Source organism: Apaloderma vittatum, unplaced genomic scaffold, assembly GCF_000703405.1.
Source record: "Apaloderma vittatum isolate BGI_N311 unplaced genomic scaffold, ASM70340v1 scaffold394, whole genome shotgun sequence".
In the NCBI taxonomy this organism is placed as follows: domain Eukaryota; kingdom Metazoa; phylum Chordata; class Aves; order Trogoniformes; family Trogonidae; genus Apaloderma; species Apaloderma vittatum.
Genome location: NW_009711845.1, coordinates 2,998 through 8,671, shown reverse-complemented (window position 1 = coordinate 8,671; position 5,674 = coordinate 2,998). Strand labels below are relative to the sequence as shown.

The following is a 5,674-nucleotide window of genomic DNA, read 5'->3' as shown; positions in this document are numbered from 1 at the left end:
GGAGACCAGCTACAGACAAAGCCAAGTTGTACTGAGCTCCACATAGATGCAAAATTAAGGACAGTCCCCAGTTCTGGACAGGACAAGGTCAGCTCTTACCTTTCCTGTAAAATCAGTTCAAGTCCCATTGGTAAAATTCTGGTAAACTTCATTTCAGCCTTTCATAGAATCATAGAATGGCCTAGGCTGGAAGGGACCTTAGAGATCATCTAGTCCAACCTCCCTGTTTTGGCCAGGGACACCACCCCTCGATTAGACCAGGCAACACATGGGGCCCGAGCGGGAATCGAACCCGCAACCTCGGTGTCTGTCATTGCTGTCAGCACCGCGCTCAAACCACTGAGCTAACCGGCCCCCTAACTTTCATATAGTCATAGATAAAGAGGGCAATATTTTTTGCTGTTCACAGATTACATTTTCACCAGCTACAGAAATACTACTGATTTAGATGGACCTGCATTAGAGAACCTCGGCCTCACAAGAACATACTAAGGAGAAATCTTTGTAAATCTTCTGTCAGACCAACCTATGTGAAAAGCCTCCTGCCACATACGAACAACATCCAAGTCCTGCAAGCCCATAACTAGCTGCAAAACAACATTAGAGATGGTTAAAACTGAGTCTCTCATAGCAAAGATTGTGCTTTTCAAATTCTCACAAGCTTAATTACTCATATGTTTAATGAGCTTTAAATAAATGGATGAATACTCATCTCCTGATGTTAATGCAACCATGCAAATTATACACTGGTGAGAATCTACCTGGAGCACAATTTTATCTCTTTTCTCTTTGACAAGACTAAATCATCTAATCCATATTTATCTTGAGGAAAAACATACTACAAAAGCAAATATCAACAAGCTTCCACGCTGGACAGAGACAATTATCTCCACAGCGTAACTTATGTGATTTAGCGCCTATGCCAGTTCAGACATCACACTCCCTTGTACTTTTATGCTACATTCCTCCCTATAAAAAAAGATTTCCTTTATTTCTCCCTATCCCTGGACTGTCCAGACCTCTCTGGCTAGTTCACAGCAACCCACAGAGCTGGACCTTGTGAGAGTATAAACCAAATATCCTCAGCGTGCACCCAATCCCCTCCGTTACATTTATACCACTGCAGAGCAGTGTGAAAGCCTCGCTCATGCATATGAGTAGTTTGCTTTTTCAAGTCAGCAAATCACTGAATTGCCGGGACATGCTGCAAATAAATAGGTCTAATTACTGAGAGGCATTCCTCCATCTCCATAGACCATTACATTGCTAGTTTGAACACAAACTGACTTGGAGCTTGTCTATACAAGGAATCTACTCCTTAATAAGGAAGAAAATGAATTTACAGCTGTGCACTACTCTTCTTCTATGGACAGTTTCAGTGTGCATGAAGTAAACTACTGTTTGGTCAAGATTCGCATGAATATTTGCTCTGGAATGACTCCCTGAAGGATATCTAGTGCAATGCAGATCAGCCTTGTGAAACCCAGTAAGACAAATACGCTGAATATACTGATACATGCCGTAAAAACCAGCTGTGAAAAAAGCTAGAAGAAAACTTTTCCTGCTAAGTTACATTTATTATCCATACTAATACACTCTTGATATGCCTCTGTAGCTTGCCAATGAGACTGCTGAAAGGTTAACTCCTAAACAGCCTGGGCAAAGGCTTTCACTACACATATAGAGACTCAGGGAGTGTAGTGACAGGACAAGGGGTAACGATTTCAGACTGAAAGAGGGTAGATATAGATTAGGTATCAGGAAGAAATTCTTTACTCTGAGGGTGGTGAGACACTGCAACAGGTTGGCCAGGGAAGTTGTGGATGCCACCTCCCTGGAAGTGTTCAAGGCCAGGCTGGATGGGGCACTATGCATCCTGGTTTAGGGGCAGGTGTCCTTGCCCATGTCAGGGGTGTTGGAACTAGATGATCTTTAAGGTTCCTTCCAACCCAAACCATTCTGTGATTCTATGATTCTATGACATCACACACACATGCCACACATGAGGTGGCTTCTCCTGTCAGACAGCTGTTAACAGTGTGAACTATTACATTTTCAAAAGGAAAAGAAAGCTTTCCTGATGCTTTCTTTCCTCTTCTGTGCTGTGCTGCAAAATCCTCTGGCCTTCTATCTCTCTCTTTCATAAAGGTCACCTCAAGAGTTCTTTGCCATTCAACCTTCTCTTACTAGTCTGGCTCTTCTATTTCCAGCTTAGCTGTCCTATTCATCAGCTCTTCTCTCTGCCCAATTTGACACACTGTTTTTTCTTCACTACTTCTTGTCTCATCCTTTCTGATTTAATATTGAATAAGGAAGGCAATTAAATCTTCCTGAAACAAGACTACAAAGCAACAGCTATACTCAGTGGGAAGGTGATCACTCCGAGACATGGCACCATAGTCTGAAAATATCCCTCTTTCAGCTCTTTCCATTACATTTCATTCTTACATTTCCATTTACATTCTTACATTTACATTTACATTTACATTCTTACATTTCCATTACATTTCATTCTTACCCAGAGAAACACACAGGATACCAGGCCATGAAGATGCTATATTAGCATAAACTTCAGCATAACTTGTTTGGCCATGGTGTACCCCATCACAAGTGAAGAGTCTAGTTCCAGTCATAGCCAAGACGCTGGGACTGTCAACTTGAAATAGGTAAAAAACACTTCTGGTTACATTAATCCCAATAATTAAAGCACAAATTCTTAAGGAGTCCCACACTGATGGCCTGTGATTCTGGGATTTTAATATGCATTTAGATGCAAGAAGACAGAAGAAACTGTCTGGTTTAAATTACAGTGAACAATATTTGATTGCTTCTGCCAGAAAAGCTACAATAGAGGTTGAGCTCCATGCATAGTGCAGATTCCTCAACACTGTGTAAAAGAAGATAGGTGTAGGTCCCTCCTTTCACAAAGACGCTCACTCCCCTACACCTTTACTCCAGATAAAAATCACTTTGCCCAGGCTAAACAAAGGAAATTTTAAAATAATTCCAAACAATTTGTGGGAAGAAACGAAAGGGCGTATGACCTTTTTATTTAATCTGCACACGCATTTTTAAGTGTTGAGTAAGGTCACTGGTTCTGAAGGTGGAGATTGGAGCTGTAGGTCCTTCTTGCTTTCTAATGGGATTTCAAAGGCTACACTACCCAGAACACAGCAGAGGCTCCACCATCCCAGACAAAGCTGCAGATGTTTTGGATCCTGATGTTCTTGGATGGGATGTCTTTTTCACTCTGACAGTGCCTGAGCAGAAGAGAGTTGAGTGCTTCCTACAATGGGCAGATGCATGAAAAGCAAAGCAAGTTAATTGCTTTTGTTTGCTGTACATATGGAACAAAAAATGTCAAGATGTAAAACGCAAAACATAACTGCCACCAAAAGTTTGGGCATCACTTAACTCAAGATGCCTCTGTGGCCTAAAACTGGATAAAACATCTCTTCCAAAGTGTGCATGGCTTCTATCAAAACACAAATAAAACCTTCTAGCAGTGAAGAATCATCCTGACAGATAACCTTTGTAACCAATATTACTCATATTCCCAGTCAAAAGTCAATATCCTTCTTTATGTGCAGGAATCACAGAAAATCAGTTTCCTCCTCTGGGCATGTTCAGGTGGCAAATTTTACTGGCACCAAAAGACTTCCACAAAACCTTCTTCTTTTTTATTGTAATAGAAAAAGGATTTTGCCTCGCACTCTGCAAAGCTCCAGGTGACCCCGGGGAAACACAACTGTGAAGGCTGCTTGTGTACTTTACTGTAACTCCTTTAGCATATTAGAGGCCAATTCAGAGAACTGCTTAGGTAATAAGTAAGTCAAGAAAGCCAAAAATAACTCATGATTAGAGCACCTCTACACTGTTGATTAAATATAAGCGTATGCAGCTCAGCACGCAAACCCAGACTTCCTGCATCCATCTGCATTGGGGTTCATATCTTCGTTATTGTTAGTATCGGGTATGGAAAAATGTATATACTGCACCCTTCTTTTCCTGGCACTGAGACTAGTACATAAAATAATCCTCCCAGCCAGGACCCACATCCTACACGTGAGCCATATCAAGCACCACACTTAGGATTCACATAGCCTATAATAAGGTAAGGTAAAGGCAGGAACAATGTGACAGGAAAACTGAATAGAAAAAGGAGAAGGATATATTAAATCCACAAATCTTAAAAATTCAAATGGTGTTTCTGTGGCACGGACATTCTACCTCCATTTCACCTATCCAGTATTTCCTTTAGGAACAGATGAACTAATATAACCCCTGGTACAACACGACAAGTTGTGAGGACTTAACACCAGTGACAAAGTGACTGAAAGAGGGGAAACAAAGAGAAGGCTGAAGATTGCTCAATTCAGTCTATATCGCAGGCCCTGGGATAAATTCAAAGAACAGGGATTCAGCCAAATGATTTAAGAGTTTTATTCCGTTCAACACTAAAATGCCCAATTTGTATTTCTTAATGGCAATCAGAAGAATTACCAAGAAAAAATTATCTTTATAGGCAAGAAAATTCCCAGGAATATCCCAAGTGTTTCTAGCTCCTAGATAGCTACATTTATTGTCTGTGTACTAATTAGTCTCCTCAGCCAGCTGGGGTTGTAAAGCCAGGCCTCAGACCAAGGCGGAGGCTTCAAGTTATTGCTAACTGGTCATTACATAAATACATAATTACAGAAAGAGAACAGCACTTCTTTAAAACAGAAAGAACTGTTATTTACATAATGCCCAGAGCATGCTACAGGCTTTGAAAGGAAAACTAAATGACCAGCATATGATGTAAAGCAATAATCCTGTTCTCACTGTAATAAAAATGAACATGCTTGCTTTCCTAGGTAGAAGGCTGGCCTCCACGTTTGTTTCAATACTGAGCTAACTATGTGTCTTTAAATTGCTGTACTGCAGTGATTTTTGCTGTTGTTGTTGTTTGTTTTCTATCAGTATTAAACCTCTCAATTCCTCTGCCACAGAGCAGGAAGAGATTATTGAGTTCACTGCAGTTCTTGTGGTCAAAAGGAGTTACTTCTCCAATAGGAAGGCTTTTGTTCAGAGCACAAGGCTGTTTAGACACAGTGTAGATCTGTAAGCTGTGAGGAACAGTTAGTGCCAGAGAATTGAGCTTGTTCATTGTGCTCGCCAGTGTATATTACCATTTTGGCACGAAAAAGAAAAGCTGCACAGTATTAATAGAAGAATTATTAAAAAGGTAGAACACTTTTACAGCCAAACTTCCACAGTTCACTTGTTATTTCAGACCTGCACAGTGCCAATCACTGTGCTGACAAATCCTGAGCAGTAGCTGGCCCCAACAGAAACAGATTGTTAGAAAGCTCCACTCCTGCAATCACATGGATGAGGATGTATGCTTGTCAGTCTCCCAGCCTGCAGCACCTGTCTGTACGCTGTGGGATGCTGTCTGAGCATTTAAAGAAAATTTAAGGGGAGCTCAGCTGAGAAAAATAACCAGATTTCTTGCACATACTGAGAAACACCACTTAACCACCTTAGACATCATTTGAAAACGATGAAACAGAGAACTAGTTTTTTCTTGGAGAGGGAAGCTTGTGGCAGAATAATAAACTTCCACTTACCCTCTTTTTGACTTTGCTTTCTTCATTATATTTTGCTTTGTGATTTTGATACAAAAGCACTT

The 5,674-nt window shown here is 40.7% G+C and overlaps 1 non-coding gene across 1 annotated transcript; it reads right to left on the bottom strand.

The window, feature by feature from the left end:
* Nucleotides 1-271: 271 nt before the first annotated feature.
* Nucleotides 272-354, bottom strand: TRNAV-GAC. Its single transcript is given in 2 exon segments — nt 272-307; nt 318-354. It is a non-coding gene; the product is annotated as a tRNA-Val (tRNA).
* Nucleotides 355-5,674: the final 5,320 nt, after the last annotated feature.